General features: G+C 42.6%; 1 protein-coding gene across 12 annotated transcripts in view; it reads right to left on the bottom strand.

Moving 5' to 3' along the window:
• Positions 1–20521, bottom strand: part of TRERF1 (transcriptional regulating factor 1) — a 210610-nt gene that overhangs the window by 112019 nt on the left and 78070 nt on the right. For all 12 annotated transcript variants that reach the window (XR_008665137.1, XR_008665136.1, XM_055330778.1 and 9 more), the window contains exon 3: positions 14298–14380. The gene's annotated coding sequence lies outside the window, so the exon portion shown is untranslated. The remainder of the gene's footprint in view (positions 1–14297; positions 14381–20521) is intronic.

The following is a 20521-nucleotide window of genomic DNA, read 5'->3' on the forward strand; positions in this document are numbered from 1 at the left end:
CAAATTTTACCTGATGCACTATATGAAATTACAGGTAAATTTTTTAAAATGTATTTTTCCACCACAAATATTTAATAAACAATAAAGATATTAAAATTAAAAAGCAAACTTTGGAGGGCAATGCTATATAATGAAACTCATCAGTAAAATATTCAGTAAGATTACAAAAAGAAAAATGTAGAAAATTACAAAGGCTCAAAGGAAAAAAAGTCTAAGTTTACAACTTTTAAAGATCTACTAAAATAATTCTAAACAAATGATTGTTCAAAAATGACCTATGGTTAAATGTCAACAAACTCAGGAGAAAATCTGCAATTTATACAATATATAAAATATTAGTGTCTTAATATGTAAAGAACCTTTATGAATCAGAAGTGGGGAGATAAGTATAATAATTGAGGGGAAAGATATAAATGCCTAGTCATAAAATAAGAAATACTGACATACAGGGATCCCTGGGTGGCTCAGTGGTTTAGCACCTGTCTTTGGCCCAGGACGTGATCCTGAGACCCAGGATTGAGTTCCGCATCGGGCTCCCTGCATGGAGCCTGCTTCTCCCTCTGCCTGTGTCTCTGCCTGTCTCTCTCTGTGTCTCTCATGAATAAAAAAAAAAAGAGAGAGAAAGAAAGAAATACTGATAAACATTTACAGAAAGATTTTCAACTCACTAGTAATTTTAAAAATGCAAATTAAAATAATATATTCTTTATCCCTATATCAGATTGACAAACATTTAAAATATTGTGACTATGCAACACCTAATGTTGCTGAGAATATGATGAAACGGGTAATCATATATGCTGCAGGATGGAGTTCAAAATGATATTATATTTCCAACAAGTTGTAAGCCATGATAGAGCAAAAAAAGCCTTACACAAACCCTTGGATTTTCTAGATATCTGTCAGGAGAAATAAGCATGCAGTATTGTTGGAATAGGAAAAAAAAATGAAACAACTTGAACATCCATTTGTAAAGGACTGGTTAGATGAATAAATTATGGTATGTGTGTGTTTTCACATATTAAAATAGTACACAGCCATGATATTAAGTTATGAAGAAGATCTAAATGTACTAAAGCACAATAGTGTCCACAATATAAAAAAGCAGGATACAAAACAATATAGATAGTATAATTTCTTGTTTAAAAGTGGGATGTGGGACAGCCCGGGTGGCTCAGCAGTTTAGTGCCACCTTCGGCCCAGGGCGTGATCCTGGAGTCCCGGGATCGAGTCCCACATCGGGCTCCCTGCATGGAGCCTGCTTCTCTCTCTGCCTATGTCTATACCTCTCTCTGTGTGTGCCTCTCATGAATAAATAAATAAAATCTTTTTTAAAAAAGTGGGTATGAATAAAAAGTATGTATTATAATGCCTAAGGAAAGGGTATAGAAGGACTCTAAGGAAAATGTTGATAGTAGTTATCTCCAGGGGGTGGAAATGTAGGTGACTCTCATTTCCTTCTTTATACTTTTCTATACATTATACATTTTCAGCTATGAATATGTATTACTCTTATTTATATTTCATTATTAAAAATCCTAAACATATATACAAAGGTAACAAGAGTATTTGTACTCACTGCCCAGCTTCAATTTTCATACATGGCTGGACTTTATTTCATCTGTATCCCACTATGGAACCTACACCTGGATTTTTTAAGATTTTATTTACTTATTTGATAGAGCGAGAGAGAGGTGAGAGAGTACAAGCAGGAGAAGCAGCAGAGGAAGAGAGAGAAGGAGGCTCCCCAGTGAGCAAGGAGTACAATGTGGGGCTTGATTCCAGGACCCTGGGACCACAACCAGAGCCAAAGGCAGACACTCAACTGACTGAGCCACCCAGGCACCCCCACCTGGATTATTTTAACATAAATCCTGGATGTAGCATTCATCCATAAATTAACCTCCAAAATATGGAGTTTTTAACTTAGTATACTCAAACTCTCCACTGGATTGTTTTAAAGTAAATATTTGTTTATTTTATTTTATTTATTTATTTATGATAGTCACAGAGAGAGAGAGAGGCAGAGACATAGGCAGAGGGAGAAGCGGGCTCCATGCACCAGGAGCCCGATGTGGGATTTGATCCCGGGTCTCCAGGATCGCGCCCTGGGCCAAAGGCAGGCGCCAAACCGCTGCGCCACCCAGGGATCCCTAAAGTAAATATTTGATATTTTATTTGTTCACAAACACTATAGCAGTATCTTTAAAATAAAACCATAAATAATGATATCACACCTAAAAATGAATAATTTTATAATATCAAATATCCAATCAGTGTCCCAATTTTCCCAACTGTCTCCTAAATGTCTTTTCAGAGTTGGTTTGTTTAAATCAGGGTCCAAACAAGATTTGCACTGGAATTTGGTTGATAGGTCTCTTGAGTCTTTTAAAATTTATTACACAGTGCTGCCCCTCCTTTTCCATGCCATTTTATTTATGAGCAACGAATGGGTCATATGATCCAAGAACTTCCTGATTTCATCCTCATGGTGTCTTCTGACATGTTCCTCCATCCTCTGTATTTTCTTCCAATTGAGGTTTAGTTCTAGTGTCTGCTTGACTTCAGGTTCCATTAAGTTCTTGTAAGAATATTTCAAATCACTGTATTATTTTTCTGACAAAATGGTAAGCTAAAACGTTTTGAAGGAACCCAAAGAAATACCAGCTTTTCTAATTCATCTATTTCAGCAATGCAATAAACTCGGTATCCAAGAGATTTTTTTCAGAATATAAGCTTGGTCAAGACTTTCTCACACAAGAAAGATGCTCAGTGACTAATCATGGATACATTTATTTTTCCAAATACATTCCTTTTGCATTTTAAATACATCTCGGGGCATCTGGGTGGCTCAATCAGTTAAGCATCTACCTTTGGCTCAGGTCATGATCCCCGAGGTCCTGGGATGGAGACCTGTATGGGGCTCCCTGCTCAGCAGGGAGTCTGTCTGTCTCTCTCTCTCTCTCTCTCTCTCTCTGACCCTCACCCCTTGTGTGCTCTCTCTCAAATATATAAAATCTTTGTAAAATCAATCAATCAATCCACCTGCCCTTCTGCCTCAGTGGTGAAGTCTATCACTCTCTGAGCAATGGCACTCACTCCACTGGAAGCTTAAGTATAATTGCAGAAGTCTCCTTCAATTTTCCTTTCTTTAAAAAAAAAATGTAATGTAAACACATGCAGGCAGGCATAGCTCAGACAGATTGTGGGTTCAGTTCCAGACCATTGCAATAAAGTGAATATAGCAATAAAGTACTTCAAATGAATTTTTGGTTTCTCTGTGCATATAAAAGCTATGTTTATACTATACTGCAGTTCATTAAATGTTCAATAGCATTATGTCTAAAAAATAAATTACATAGGTTAATTTACAATACTTTATTGCTGGGGCACCTGGGTCGGTCAGTTGAGCGTCGGGTTCTTGGCTTCAGCTCGGGTCATGATCTCAAGGTGGTGAGATTGAGCCCCACATTGGGCTCTGTGCTCAGTACACAGTCTGCTTAAAAGACTCTCTCCCTCTTCCTCTGCCCCTCCCCCCTCAAATAAATAAATAAATAAATCTTTTTAAAAATAAAATAAAATACTTTATTGCTAAAAACTGCAAACTATCATCTGCTGGAGGAGGGTCCTGCCTCCATGTAGGTGGCTGCCAACTGATCAGGGTGGTGGTGGTAGCTGAGGATTGGGGTGTCTGTGGCAGTTTCTTAAAATAAGATAACAGTGACATTTACTGCATCACTTGGCTCTTCCTTTCCGAATGCTTTCTCTGCAGCACGTGATACTATGTGATAGCATATAACCCACAGCAGAACTTCTTTCAAAACTGGAGTTAATCCTCTCAACACCTGCTGCAGCCGCTTTATCAACTACATTTACATAATACTCTAAATCCTTTGTTGTCATTTCAACAATCTTCACAGCATCTTCACCAGGTGTAGATTCCATCTCAAGAAACCACTTTCTTTGCTCATCCACAGGAAGCAACTCCTCATCTATTAAGGTTTTATCATGAGACAGCAGCAATGCAGTTACCTCTTCAGGGCTCCAATAGTAATATCTGAGAACACTGATCACAGATCACCGTAACAAATACAAACAGTAACGGAGAGGTTTGAAATATTGTGAAAATTACCCAAATGTGACACAGAGACACAATGTGAGAAAATGCTGTTGGAAAAATGGTACTGACAGACGTGCCCAACACAGGGTTGCCATAAAACTCTGCAAAGTGCAATAAAGTGCAGGACAGTAATAAAAAAAAAAAAAAAAAAAAAAGGTGTGCCTGGAAATGAATGAAAATGAAAGATGGAACCAACCATAATTTCACTTCCCTAACTCACTGTTACCTATATGCTTTCTTACCATCTTTATTAGGGATACATATTTTGTACATAACTGTCATCAGTGAATATGGGTTTTAATACCCCTTTGTATTAAAATACTTTAAAAAATTAAAAATGCTTGTAGCTAATGTTAAGGTAAAAAAAAAGAGCAATGGGGGAAGCATGGGTGGCTCTGTCGGTTAAGCATCTGCCCTAGGCTCAGGTCATGACCCCAGGGTCCTGGGATTGAGTCCCATGTTGGCCTCCATGCTTCTTCCTCACCCTCTGCCCCTCCCTCCTCCCACTTGCAAGCTCTTTCTCAAATAAATTAATGAAATATTCAGAAATTAAAAATTTCTTTAAATTAAAAAAGAGCAATAATATATATACCTATCTCCCTAGCCCAGCTTGAGAAAGAGAACTTTACCATCCCCTAGATAGCTCCATGGGCTCCTCCCACATCCTTTTCTATGCTCGCTTGGCACATGCATGTGGATGTCTAAATACTACTTCACTACTTTTACATGTATCTGAACTTTATGTAATTTGGATTACATTGTAGCTATTCTGCAACTCCCTTTTTTACTTAAGTTGTGTTCCCGAGATCCTTCCCTGTTGTCATAGGCAACTATGGTTCATTCAATTTAATTGCACAGCTATATAGCTGTATTCCATAGTGAAACTCCACCCCAATTTATGCTTCAATTTCTATACATAAAATTATATTGTAAATATCATGTTACATTACTACATATCTTCAAAATAATTGTTAATTATAGTACAGTATTATGCTGAGAGAAGAACTATTTTATTTTATAGTTACGTAACAGTTGGATATTAATTTTGAGCGTGTGTGTGCCTACTTTGTAAATAATGCATCAGGGAGCATCTCTGTCGAAATAGTTTATTAAATATTGTGTATTATTTCCTTCATAGAGGGAATGTGGGAAAATGGTCCATAAAAGTCATATTACTGGATCAAAATGTATGAATTAATGATATGGCTTTTTAATATATTGTATAACCATTTTTGCAATATTATGATACCACCAGAATTGGGGATTACCATTAAAAATGTATGCTTTGGGGGATCCCTGGGTGCCTCAGCGGTTTGGTGCCTGCCTTTGGCCCAGGGCGCGATCCTGGAGTCCCAGGATCAAGTCCCACGTCGGGCTCCCGACATGGAGCCTATTTCTCCCTCCTCCTGTGTCTCTGCTTCTCTCTATGTCTATCATAAATAAATGAATGAATGAATGAATGAATGAATGAATGAATGAATAAATAAATAAATAAATAAATAAATAAATAAATAAATCTTAAAAAATGTATGCTTTGGGATCCCTGGGTGGCTCAGCGGTTTAGCGCTGCCTTCCGCCCAAGGCGCGATCCTGGAGACCTGGGATCAAGTCCCACGTCCGGCTCCCTGCATGGAGTCTGCTTCTCCTCCCTTTGCCTGTGTCTCTGCCTCTCTCTCTCTCTCTCTCTCTCTCTCTTTCTCTCTCTCTCTCTCTGTCTCTCATGAATAAATAAATGAAATCTTAAAAAAAAATAATAAAAAAATAAAAACGTATGCTTTGGTTAATATGTTAAAATTAGTATCTTGCTGCCATTTTAATCTACATATCTCTTATTACGAAATTGATCATTTCCCACATATTTGTATGGTATTGTATGTAGTCATCTAGTCAAGTGTCCCAGCAAGGTTTGAAATTTTTTTAATTAGTTTTTTAAAATTTGTTTGAGCATGTCACAAAATAAAGATACTAATTCTGTCATGGTACTGCAGAGCTTTTCCCAATGTATTGTTACCCCATAATACTCTGTATTTTTCCAATCTATTGTTACCCCCAAATACCCCGTATTTTTACGGGAAGAAATCTTGATTTTTTTTCTATAGTTTGACTATTCTTTTCCTATCCGAGTGTTTTTCTTTTGTTTCTAAGCAATATTCAATTCAGTAGATTTCCTATGCCTCTACATTTTGCACTTAATTGTTTAATCAATATGTAATTCATTTTGATGAAGTTAGAATGATTTTTTTCCAAACTGCTAACTATGCATCAAAATTATTTATTGAATAATCTTTCCTTCCCCACTGATTTCTGATGACTTCTTTATGACTTAGCAAATCATTTATGCCAGGGTTTGCTTTTGAACTATCCTGCTTTGCTTACCTGCTTCCACCTCTTATGCCGGCATCACAGTGTTTTACTTACAAAGACCTCATAGTATACTTTAACATCTGGTTCAACTATATATTGTAATATCCAATAGATAGAACTCTCTTGTCCCACAGCCATTTCCAGAATTCTACTTATCTTTCCATACGGACTGATAACCCTGTTGTGAAATTTTTAAAATCCTGATGGGACTTTGAGAGGAATGGCAATAAACTCATGAACCAATTTCAGAAGTATCCAAATCCTTAGGTTTTTGGTTTGGGTTTTTTTTTTTTTTTTTTTTTTAAGATTTTACTTATTGGGCAGCCCCGGTGGTGCAGCGGTTTAGTGCCACCTGCAGCCCAGGGTGTGATCCTGGAGACCCCAGATCAAGTCCCATGTGGGGCTCCCTGCATGGAGCCTGCTTCTCCCTCTGCCTGTGTCTTTGCCTCTCTCTCTCTCTCTCTCTCTCTCTCTCTCTCTCTCTCTCTCTCTCTCTTGTTCATGAATAAATAAATAAAATCTTTAGAAAAAAAAGGTTTTACTTATTTATTTTAGAAAGAAAGAACGCGTGAGAGAGATCAGTGGGATTGGGGGCAGGGACAACGAGAGAAGGAGAGAGAGAATCTCAAGCAGACACCACACTGAGTGTGGAGCCTGACACGGGGCTTGATCTCAAGACCCTGAGATCATGACCTGAGCCGAAATCCAGAGTCAGATGCTTAACCTACTGAGCCACCCAGGATTTCCAAATCCTTAGTTTTTATCTTACTATATACAAGTAATCTATCTCTTTAAGACTTCTTGATCTACAACTAAGCAATCTGCAATGATAATTTTACCCTTTTCCTTACAATATTTATTTTCTAAAGTTACTATTTTTGTAACTTTCTACATGGGCTTTTTGTTTTGATCGCAGCCATATCCAATGATGCCTTTATTGGGGCCCCCAAAAGTATAATGACAGGAGGCTGTGTGAACTCAATCTTCCTTATCATATGAAGGAATGGTCATTTTATATATTCTTTTTTAAGTGGTTTGTAAAAATTAGAAGTTGAGTTGACTGAATGTTCTTCTGGAATTAATGAGATTATTGCATATTTTTACTTAAATAATTTATGTCAATCAAATGAAAATCTATATATATGAAGCCATTCCTGCATTCCATAACCTACTTGCATATGGTGGAACATTCACACACTATTGTTGAAATCTACCCACTAGAATTTTATCTAAAATTTTTACATTCCTAAGAGAGACTGGTATACAGCTTTCCTTTGGGGGCTTGCCAGATTTGTTATCAGGGTCATATTTGCTTGAAAAAAGAATCTGGAAGTTTTCCATCTTTTTTCTAAATCCTGGAACAGTTTATATAACACAGAAATTAACTGTTCCTTGAAAGTTTAAAGGAACTTTCAAAGGCCTTATTATATTTTAAAATATTCCACCTGGCACAGGTTTTTGTGTGTGTATGCATGTATGTGCTTACACACACGCCTGTGTCCATATGGACATTACCATACTTGTATACATTTAAAAGGACCCTGTAAGATACTGATCTCTAATAGAACAGGAACAGTTTTATTATAATTTACTGCCCTCCTTTCCCCCATGAAAAGGAAGTAAATACCCAAGAGGATAAAGTGCTAAGAAATAACCCATTTTCCCAGGCTTTCATTTTAAGAGCCTCTTTTTTAGAGGCCCATCAAGTATCCTATCGATGGTGATCAGGGAATACTGAATACTGAACCACCCACACTTCATGGAGGCTGACCGAGCTTGGCATCGGTCTACAGCTTGGCATCTTGATCTAGGAAACCAAGATCTGAAAAGAAAAGGAGATCACCAGTCTACCTAGGTCACCCTGAATTCTGCAGTAAAGGTCTTCCAATTTTGTAATCCACCAAGCCACCTGTAAGATGCTGTACCTGTTCACAGCAATAATTCTAAGGCTTTCTCTACTTACTGCAGGGCTCCTGGACCAACAATCCTGCAAGCACTCCAAGGGAGCCACAAATAAAGATTCAGGATTATTATGGACTTTAAGTCTGTGTCCGCCCCCACCCCCAACCCAAATTCATATGTTGAAATCCTAGCCACCAATCTGATAGTATGAGGACATGGGGCCTTTGGGAACCAACTTGGTTAAGATGAGTCACAAGGGTGGAGCCCCATGATGGGATTAATGTCGTTATAAGAAGAGTCACCAGAGCTTCCTCTTTTCACAAGGGCACAAAGAAGAGGTCAAGTGAGCACATAGCAAGATGGCGGTCGCCTACAGACCAACATAAGAGGTCTCAGAATGAAACCTGCCTTGCCAACACCTTGATCTTAGATTTCCCAGCCTTCAGAACCGTGAGAAATAAATTTCTATTTTAAGCCACTCGTCTGTGGTATTTTGTTATGGCAGCCCAAGCTGATTAAAGCAACAGGGTTGTGGTAATGTCTGTCCAAATGAACACTGAGCTATAACTATACACACCGAATAGCCTGCTGTAGAGAGAGATACACCTGAATAAAAACAAGTGGTAAGGAATCTGAATGAAGATGGAGTGTCTACTAGAACAGTTGAGGACTGTGCTGTAGGAGCATATGTGAGAACACAAACAGGACTCAAACGGTGACACTGTGCCCAAGAATGAGGCTGTGAACAGGGCAGTAACTGCATTATGTGGTGTGTTGCAGAACAGTCTGCTTTTTCATGAGAAAGACACATCTTAGTTCATGTCCTTGTTTACTGAGGATCCATGAAATGTTAGAGGTCAGTGACATGTCAGGATTAGGTCACCTTTTGTCAGTCAAGATGAAGACCATTCAAACAGCCTGGCAGGAAGGCACAGACCTCAAAACCCTCTTCGGTGCTGCAATTCCAGAATTCCATTCAGAATTTCACACAGGCATGCAAGCAGTTCCCCCACCCCCTCCACCCCCCCAAAAAAAAAGCAATGACAGAGAAGTTGCTTTCACACCAGTCATGGCCTCACACAGAAGCTTAATCCCTGGCTGGAAGGCAAAACATGTTTGTGGCAAAGCCAAGCAGGCATGTGAAGTGAAGCAGAATGAGGAATGTTTTATTACTGTTCTGGATGCCAGGGGTGGTTAGGTGTATGTTTGGGGTTTTTTAATGACTCCAAAAGACATCTTAAAAAGTCATACTCTTTTGGCAGCTCCAAGATGCAACTGTTACAAGTACTAGCTTCCCAGCAACTAATGCACACACTGATTTTCTCACAAGCACCCTTTCCTTTCTGGGGGTTTTCAACCAAATTACATTCTCTCTTTCTCTCCCTAACTCCCTCTATGCCTGTGTGGGTTTTTTTGTTTTTTTCATTTTTAAAAAAGATTTTATTTATTTATTCATGAGAGACACAGACAGAGACAGAGGCAGACATAGGCAGAGGAAGAAGCAGGCTCCATTCAGGGAGCCGGATGTGGGACTTGATCCCGGGACTCCCAGATCATACCCTGAACCAAAGGCAGACGCTCAATCGCTAATCCACTCAGCCGTCCCTGTGCATGTGTTTCTTGTGTGTGTGTGTGTGTGTGTGTGTGTGTGCGTGCGTGTGCTTTCCCACACATAGAGGCATATGCTACACAACTGAAGGCCAAATCCAACTGAACAGATTTATCATTTGGGGGGTCAAATGGTGGAAAAAGAAAAACTGTTGGTACAATTTTTAATCTGAACTATTTAGGTATTGCAAGATTTTCCTTCTACTGGTAGAAAATGACAGTAACAATTCTAAATTAGTGACTTGAGAGTAAATAGTTTCTTCTTTATAAAATGAATTGTATTTATCAAGACTTGTGTTCAAGTGAATTTCTCCTGCTGCACTAAGTCAAATAAAGACAGGCCGTCCTAAAGCTTGAGAGTACTTGAGGGAGTACAGGGTCAACCTGTGCTCTTCTTATCACTAATCTGGGAACCCCCAAATCAAGATACTTCACCCTGCTGAGACTCTGAGAGGTCTGCCTTATGGTACTAAAGGCTTCAGAGAATAATTCACAGCATTTTGTCAGTTAAAATTCAACTGAAATAAACACCCAAGACTAGCTTCGGTGATACTAAAATCCATCTACCCAGAGAAGCCCAATGGTGTTTGGGAAGCCAAAGCTGAGGAAGGTCACTTACCCCCTCCAGAGCCTCCAAACTGAGAACATCGGTAGGAAAATCAGCTGGGATACGTCATGACAGGCCTTCAACAATTTATTTATTTTATTTTATTTTTTAAAGATTTTATCTATTCATTCATGAGAGACACACACACACACAGAGAGGCAGAGACACAGGCAGAGGGAGAAGCAGGCTCCATGCAGGGAGCCTGACACAGGACTCAATCCCAGGTCTCCAGGATCAGGCCCTGGGCCCAAGGTATCGCTAAACCATTGAGCAACCCGGGCTGCCCAGGCCTTCAACAATTTATAAAACTTTTCAACTAAGAATACATTAATAAGTTACTGTAAAATGAAAATTTCCTCTTTTTCAGGGAGTATATCTACTTTAACTTAACTGTATGCTACCTAAAATTTTCTTTCTTAGAGTTTCCCCAAAATGAATTCTAAAATAAAAAGCATTCCATTGGAAAAAAATCCATAAACACTAAATTTTTTAATACTTTTATTTACCTCATCTCTAACTGAACTAATCAGTGACAAATAATATATTTGCTGTGAAGAGAGTTAATTTCCTGGATTAAATGTGCACATAAACACATAAATGTGACAATATTTTGAGATATATGACACTAATAAAGGTAACATTTATTGGGCCAACTACTGGAAGACTGGGCACTTTACCTGGATTACCTCAGTTAATCCTTACAACAATCTATAAAGTAGCTGCTATTCTCACTCCCATTTTATAGATAAGGTTTAAACGAGGAGACTCATTAACGTAATTTAATCTCTACTAATCTCTACTGTTTACACGGGCTATAAAAGGGTTGAATAAGCATATGAGAAATTAAGCAGAATTGTAGAAAGCATGGTTAAAACCTACTAGAAGAGCCTACGTTTTAAACAGACTGAAAAGCAGATGCTAACTGCAAGCCTTACGATGGGAACTGTTTGGGAAAGTTCTGCCTGAAACCAGGCTATGGATTCAGACCTTCACTTGTTAAAAGCAGGTGTCCTCTCACTGTTACTTCCAATAATTAGTTTAAATGAATAAGGTTTCTATAGCTGATCCAGTATAGTGGATGTCAGCAGCCACTCTCCTGGTAGCCACTTTCCTTCTTCCCCAAGCAACAGTCACCTCTGTCTCCTCCTCTTCGCCCTGCACTCCTCCAGGAGAGGAATAGACCAATCAGAAAAACATCCCATCCCTCCCAATCAACAGACGGCATTTACTTGACTACTGGGATTGGCTGAGGAGTGGGCATGTGGTTCTGGCCAATGAAATGCCAAGGTTGGTGTGCTAAGGATGGAATTATGAGAATGATACTTTCTCAGTCTTTTAAGAAGTTACTGGCAAGGATGCTTCTTTCCTTCAAGCCAAAGGGATTCAACTATGAGCCCAGGAACTTCCGCAGCCATTCGGCTCCCTGAGAAAAGCCAACCTGGGGATGAACTGACATCACAGAAGAGTAACAGAGAGATGAAAAGATACTGGATGGTTGACATCATGTTGATGTCGGCTGCTATTTCACACCCACAATGCAATCCACCCTATCCCGGACCTTCACAGGTACCATGAGCCATTTGATTAATTCCCTGTGCTGTGGGAGCCCCTTTGAGTTGGGTTTGACAATGGTCACAACCCCAAAGGGTCCGACTGATAAATGAGAAGAAAGCACCAATTCACAGCTTTCTCCTGCATGTTCTTGGATTTTACTTGACACCATTTCTTAACTGTTTCAAGTGGTTTTGTGTTGACTTTCAAGAAACACTTTCAAGAAATTATGAGTGGCCTTGAGCAAGTCACTTGACTTTCCTGAGTCTTCCCAATTGCAAAAAGGATGAAGTTTGACTAGAAGATTTCTGTTGCTCCTTCCAGCCCTCACAGCCAACAGTTCTATGTGGCTGACCTCATAATGCAAAGTTTCACTTACTCTACCAAACAAAAAACGCCTCTTTGGATAGAAACATCCCTTGAAATATAATCCAAGCAATCTGCATCTTTGCTTAGATAGATATTTCCCGTTTGCACCTCTCTATCCCCACTTCTGCACTCAGTTCTGTGCCTGCCCCTCTTCCCAAGGGTCTGATCTCTATGGAAAACACCAGCATGGCTCCCAGCCGTCAGCTTCTGGTTGAGTGTGCCTAACAGAATATACCATCAGGAGACAGGAGAACTGGGCAGCCTGGGTGGCTCAGCAGTTTAGCGCTGCCTTAGGCCCGGGGCCTGATCCTGGAGACCTGGGATCCAGTCCCACATTGGGCTCCCTGCATGGAGCCTGCTTCTCCCTCTGCCTGTGTCTCTGCCTCTCTCTCTCAAATAAATAAATAAATAAATAAATAAATAAATAAATAAATATCTTTAAAAAAAAAAAAAGGAGACAGGAGAACTGACAAGGGAGTTTGATGAGGATATTTCGTCGCTTGGCTCTTTCCCAGCTATGTGGCTGAAGGCTGACTGCATCTCTCCACCAGAGAGAGCCTTTCCATGGAGCTTCTCTTTCCAGTTCTAATAACCGATCCTTCCCTCTTTCTTCTTTCAGAACTACGCATGGTAACAGCTCCCTCACACATAGCTAGCCATGGGGTAGTTCCACATCTTGTGCTCAGATCTCTTAACCCTGCCTACACCACTTAAACAGTCTCTTCAGGAGAGTCTTTTGGATGACTCCACTTGAATGAACCACCTGTTTCTTCCTGGAACCCCAAGACACAATGGCTTAAAAATTAAATCAAAATCAAGCACAGGGCAGCCCTGGTGGCACAGCAGTTTAGCGCTGCCTGCAACCCAGGGTGTGATCCTGGAGACCCGGGATCGAGTCCCATGTCAGGCTCCCTGCGTGGAGCCTGCTTCTCCCTTTGCCTGTGTCTTTGCCTCTCTCTCTGTGTGTGTCACTCATGAATAGATAAATAAAATCTTAAAAAAAAAAAATCAAACACAACAACAACAAAAAAAGAGGCAATCAACTTTCAGTCTCACATAAGAGAGATGAAAAGTATGGCACCTGCCAAGAAAAAGAACCTGCGCATACCAAGACAATCAAATTAGACACCCACCACCCTCCTTTCCCCACTGTTACTGAGGATTGTGGGAAACAGTCATCTCTTGCCATGCCAGGATTTAAACATTAACCAAAAAAAATCTGTTTATACACAAACTTATTGACCCTTCAGACAACTCCTGTGTGAGACGTGGCAAAGGAATCACAGCCATGTGCCCATTTTCTAGAGGGACACACTGAGTCTGGAAGAAAACACAGGGCTAGAGATGATTTGAACAAACAAACAAAAACCCTAGAAATGTCCAGGGCCAGATCAAAGGCTCCTTGGTTCAAGAATCTGCCTTTATAGGCTCTGCGGGGTTTCTCAGAGCAGCCTTCTCTACTACAATTCTCCAGAAAGGTCTAATTTAATTCCCCCTGAACACATCTAGAGCTACCACCAGTGACTGTCCTCTGTCACCTTCACTATTCACAACCACTCTGCAAAGTCGAGAGAGAAGAGGCACATTCCAAGTGATGCTGAATGCCAATATGTGAATCCACAATCACCAACCATTTCCCAAAGAAACTCTTCCAGAAATTATGGGTGACCAGACCCACAGCAGCCTTTCTCCCCTTATTGGCACATTTTCCACTCCATAGATATCAAAGAAATACTATTAGGACCCCTTCATCACAAAACATTTCAGAGCGGCTACCTGTTTCAGGATTAAGACGCTTAATCTTTCAGGGTCGTCCTGCTTCCATGTCTTCCTCCTTCAGCATCCTCCAGAGCCAGGGCCTGTAGGAGTGACCCAAAAAGCATATTCAGGATATTTGGCTTCAACATGGGAAAGATCCTATGGATCAGGAGAGACTGGAGAAGCAGCCAAAGCTGGAGTCCTGAAGAATCCAACAGCTGATGGACCCGCCCAGGAGGAGGACCCTGCAAAGGCTGTTGAGGAAGGTCCCCGAGGGAGAAGAGCATTTAGGAGAGAAAGACACCCACCTCTATTCCAGTTACTCAGGCCTGAAACCCGGGAGTCTCTGTGACTCCCCTCTTTCCCTCACACACCACATCCAGTCCACCAACAAAGGATGTCACCTGATTCTTCAAAATACATCCAGACTTACTTCTCATCACCCCCACCAGCAGCTTCTCTCCTTGGATTACTGCAAGGACTTCCTAACTGGTCTCCCTACTTTCACCCTTGCTTGCCTTTCAACAATCTGTCTATTATGTGGATCAAACTGTACTATGGGTTGGATTGCATCTCCCCCAAATTCTTAGGTTGAAGTCCTAGTCCCCAGTACCTCAGAATGACCTTATTTGGAAATCGGGTTATTGTGGATGTAATTAGCTATTAAGATGAGATCATCTTGGAGTAGGGTGGGTCTCTAATCCAGTACAACTGGTGCCCTTATAAAAAGGGGAAATTAGGACGCAGGCAGTCACACAGAGAGAACGCTGCTGTGTGAAGGTTGGCGTTTTGCTGCCTAAGACCAGGAGCTACCAGAAGCTGGGAGGGGGGCCTGGAACAGATCCTTCCCCAGTGCCTTCAGAGGAAGTGAGGCCCTGCTGACACCTTGATCTAGGACTTCTGGCCTCCAGAACTGTGAGAAAATACCCCACTGTTATTCAAGCCACCCAGTTTGAGGTATTTTGTTATGGCAGCCCGAGCCGCCTGATGCACCATGCTCCCTACAGCAGCCTCAGCGATCATTTAAAAATCACTCTTCTGCTCAAAAGACTTGGAGAGTGTTTCATCTCTTCTCAATATAAAAGACAAAGTACTTGAAATGACCTTCGGGGCCCACGTGACCTGGCCCATCCTCTTCCTTGACCTTTCTTTCTCCCACTCTGCCCATCTTCAATTTCCTCTAGCTAGAATGGCTTCCTCAAACATCCTAAGCAGGCTCCTTCCTCAAGACTTTTTGCATTTGCTCTTCACTCTGCCCAGAACACTCCTCTCCTGGGGCATCCTTTACTTTTTTCAGGTTCTGGTGACAATGTCACTCTCTTAGAGGGACCCTCCCCCACCGCCCCAGCCCCTGTCCTATCCCCCCCACCCACCTTCTCTGTTCTATTTTTTTTTTTTTTTGGTAGCATTTACTAGCATCTGACATCTGTTTATATTTTTTTACCTTCTTCCCTCATGCCAAGTCTATCGACTCCCCATAAGCAGGGGCATGGTGTTATGATACATGCCAGAGCCTGGCACACAGGAGTGTGCTCAAGAAACAGTTGCAGAGAGATTTGTTGGTGGAATGAAGGAAACCAAGAGAAATGAGAGGAGCAAAAAGGAGAAAGCTGTCCAACATCAAAAGTAGCAGAGTCCAGAAAGATAAGGAGTGAAGTGTCCATTGGGTGTGGCAATATGGAGGCTGCAGGTGCCCTGACGATGACAGTCCCTGTGGAGGGCAGGAGCCCTCTGCAGCAAATCCAACAGGGTCCCTCCCCTGTGCCACATACACCTCCCATAGGCAGGAACCAGCCCAAGTGAGCTGTGTCAACTGAGGAGCAAAATCTGAGGGCACATTCTTTCCAGACATCTGTCTGTTAAGGACAGGAGGAGAAGGAATGAGAACTAGAGAGTAAAGGTTTGAGGTTTGGTTTCAGCCAGGAGACTGAAGGGGGTGAGGTCCCAGGAGCCACAGAAGATGTGGAAAACTCATGTATAGGAAGAAGGTTCTCTCTGGCCAAGAGGAGAGATGTGTCCATCTCTGAGTGGAAGAAAATCAGGTTGGGATGAGACCCAATGTCAGTATCCACAAGGGAGCAGAGGCAGGAACCTGAGTGGGACCAAGCTGAGCTGTTTGAACTTGTCAATGAATAAACAAAGCCAGGTTGTCTCCTGAACGAAGGAAGGGCAGACAAGAGCTTGACAAGGGGTGTGGTGTGGAACACCCCATCAAGGGGAATCATGTAGGTACACGGGCAGCCTGAAAACCAGAAGCCTCCTTAAACTTTGTGCCCTCAGTGCCTCATTGGTCTCACCCAGTGGCAACCAGGGTTGGAGAGCTGGTTGCTGGCCAGCAGCACTGAGGGCCCAGCTGAAACTAGAAGCCATGGTTTCACAGAAGCACAATCCACAGGGCTGGGGTGGGGGCGGGGGGTTCTGGATTAGTAGAATCTTCCCAAAACTGAGTCCAGAGGCCTCCACAGCTCCATCCGCTTCTGTAAGGCTGCACCATTGTCCAGGCTCCCAGAGTCAGCCCCTAGAGAGCCCTCTGAACACTCCCCAGACTCCTCCCCACAGGTCATAAATTGGGCCCTGTACCCCACAAGAGGGCTCATACTCTGCTGAGCACCCGCAACACCATGTGTGCTGGGTGCCACACAAGCCAAACCCTCACACGACAGTCTTGTGAGGTGTTTTTAGCTTCCGCATGCAGACGATGAAACTGAGATTCAAGAAATTAAGTAACCTGCTCAAGGTCACATGGGTAGCGAGGGCTAGAACTGGGGGCCTGAAACCTTCCATTTCTCTATCTCCCTTTCTATATTCATGTCACCACCCTAGTCCAAGCCCTCAAAGTTTCATTCCTAAAATTCAACAGGATAAATGGGTTCTTACTCACCTCCCAGCATTCCCCATCTACAGGGCACCCAGCCAGGTGAGCCTTCCTACAGCACCATTTTTACCTAGCCCCGTCCTGCTCAGTTTTGGCAGCTCCAGATATGGGAAAATTTCTAAGTCCATAGTCATTCCTTGGGTTCCTTCAACAATGATGCACTCAACTTTTTCAGTCCTGTTTCCCACAGGCACCCTCTGTTCTACCCCATCCCGTAGCCCCTCCCTTTTCTATGCCCGGCAGACCCAGGTTCCCCACACGCATGTTCCTTCCCTGCAGCATGCCCCTCTTGGTTGGCTCCTGCAGCCCACTGAGCTACATCACCCCAGATCCTTAGCTCTTCTGGCTCTTCTGAGCTCTACATTGACCTTCCACGTAGACTGCCAACCCCTTGAAGGTGATTGATATTAATGTTGAAAATGCTTGGGGTTGCCCACTGCTCAACACAGGGTCTTGGTAAACATTACTTGATATGCAGAACAATGCCGATGAAGCTCGGATGGTGCACTGGTAGAAGTTTTTCAGAAAATACAGGAGAACTGGGATGGGCAAGGGAAGGGACACAGGGCCATCTTGAAGTTTCTGGAAGCATACTTATTGTTCCCTTGCAGAAACACCCGAGTCTGGCATCCTATAAGAGCTATCCCCATGAGAAGGAGGGTGCTAGATTTAGCTCCCCCTCCTCTTCCTGCTCCCACATATTCAAGGTCTTGGCATCCTTCCTTAGCTACCCCTTCACATGCTTTCGCAGACATAGATAGATATCCTCTCTCCTTCTCTCTTCAAGGGAAGAGCTTGAGATGTGAGAAATCCAGCTCAGTGGGGTTCGTGGTGACGAAACCCACCAGCGAAATGGTCAGTGCCAGATGCCCAGAAGTGGGAAAAAGGATACTCCATTTCTAGGGAATTGGGAGTTGCCCCTAATCCACTTCAGTCATCAGCCACGGGCCACACAATAATTCTGGGCTTCGTGGGGCCACAGGAGGAGTATGAGTGGGAAAGACGAAATTCTGCAAAATATTCAAGGGCCATCAGATAACACCCCATACCGAGAGAATGGGTATCAGCTGAATAACAAGGTCTGGGAGAAAACTAGAGGGCTCAAGGTGATGCTGTCTGCTGAGAGGCCCAATAAGAAATGAAGAGCTCCTCAAACCAGTGGAACCCAAGGAGCAGTGGGGTCCTCATGACCTAGCTGAAATAAGGAGCTCTGGAGTCAGGCCTGGGGTCAAATCCTGACCTGGTCACCCAGAGGCTGTCCGATCTTAGGTTTGTCACTCAACCTCACTGCTCATGCAGCCTGGTCCTGCATGAGCTACTGTGAGGCCTAAATACAACACACGTATAAAAACATCTAGCACAGCACGTGGCTTTACATAAGGGGCCCAATAAATGCTGCCCACCTCCCCCCACCCCCCGCCTTCAAACCTCACAGCTCTCAACCCTGGATAATGAGAGCAAGAACAGAAGCGACAGAGCCCTTCCCAGAGAGAAGTTCTGCAAAAGAAGATGGCAACAGTCAGCAAAAGGAAGGAGAACAAAGGGGCCACCCCATGGCCTCTCAGAGAGAAGCGCCGGACCTCTGTGAACACCCGGGTTTCAAAACACAACAAAGCTTCGGGCCTCAGACCATACCCAAACAGGAAGTTTGTGACAAACTTAGCAAACACACAGGCACAACTGTAGGAGGTTGCACACCACTCAGAAAAGATGAAAACGGGCCCCCCTCAGAGGTCAGTGTGGAATAAAAGGAGCATTCCGAGCACACAAAACTCTTGCTGGGCATCAGCGAGCATCCTGCCTTGTGCTCCTCCTCCCCTTGAGCATGTGGCCCAACCCACATGGAGCTGCTCTGGTTTTCCAAAGCCAGGGTCTGGCCACTGCTCCCCACTTTCTGTCCTTTCCCTACCTCTGCAGGCATCAAGGACAGTGAACACCCTGAACAGCAATCAGGAGCCCGGGTGACTCAGGTGCGTGGGGTCACTCTTCACCAGGGACAACTGAGCACAGAAAGAGGAAGTGATGTGTGGAGGTGCCGGGCCAGTGTGTGTTTCATCAGGCACCCCAGCACTTCACAGCGGGGTCATCAGGCTGCCATTTTCCCTCCTCTGCAATGCTGCCTGCACTAACATTTGCATTTGCACTGTTTACACTGGCATGAGCACTAGCACCTCACTTCATGTGTTTGTAAGTGCAGACAGAAAGGGATGCACCAACCGCCACGATCTGTGACCCATCTCCCCACCTAGACTGAAAACCAGGAGGTCTCTTCCCCTCTATTCACAATCTCCTAAACCTGTGGGTTGAGCCACATGCTTGGTGAGAGCACTCCAGAAAATACTTGATAAATTAAATGAACATCAATGCCACTCACTACCTTACCCCACCCCCTCCAGGTTGTGTCCCTCATGTCTTGATACACCCTTAGCAGACAGGTCCCCAGTTCCAGCCCTCCCGGGTGAAAGGCCCAAGTGTAAACTCAGTCCCCTGATAATCAGCCTCATTGCCCACCCCCTCCTTGGCACCTCCGGCAGTGGTTTCCCCACCTCCCCGAGTTGGGTTCCTTTAAAAAAAAAAATGACTCATTTAGGAAGAGACAAAACCAGAAACTTCAATGGTAAAGATAAAACAGCACCAAGTCTCTTTCAACATCCCCTACTCCATGTAGAATTTAGATCTGATAAAGACTCCCCAAACTGGACCTCTTAATTCGGAACTTACGGTATTTATAATTCTTCTAGCGAAAACATTTCCAGTAACATCTCCTCTCTGAGCTTTTCAGGGTCTTCTTTAAAAAAAAAAAAAAAGATTTATTTATTCACTTCAGAGAGAGTGAGGAGGGGCAGACGGAGAAGGAGATAGAAACTTTAGCAGATTCCTCGCTGAGCCCGACACAGGGCTTGATCTTACAACCCTGAGATCATGACCTGAGCTGAAACCAAGAGTTGGACACTCAACTGACTGAGCCACCCAGGTGCCCCCAGGGTCTTCTTTATAAATGGCCTTTTTATAAGTCAGGCCTCTAGTCGGTAGCTTTTTCAAAATGAAGGAATGAGAAAGTAAGTCCATGTTCTCAACTCCTGGGCAAAAATCATTTATTTGATGTTTCACTATGTTTATGATTCCAACTAACCAGACAAAGGACATTGGCATTATTATCACTGGCCTACTGAGAATCATGGGGAATTTTTCTTAAAAAAGTAAAAATTCTGGGTAGGTAACAAGTCTATGTAACACTGGTGCACAGTATTTGAAAGGAATAAAATTATATAATACCATAAGCAGAACTGTAACATTTTGGGGCCAAAATGAGTAATTAGGAGACTCCTTACTCAGGGGTTCTCAACATTGGCTGCCTTAAAAAAAT

Source organism: Nyctereutes procyonoides, unplaced genomic scaffold (assembly GCF_905146905.1).
Source record: "Nyctereutes procyonoides isolate TBG_1078 unplaced genomic scaffold, NYPRO_anot_genome, whole genome shotgun sequence".
Lineage (NCBI taxonomy): Eukaryota > Metazoa > Chordata > Mammalia > Carnivora > Canidae > Nyctereutes > Nyctereutes procyonoides.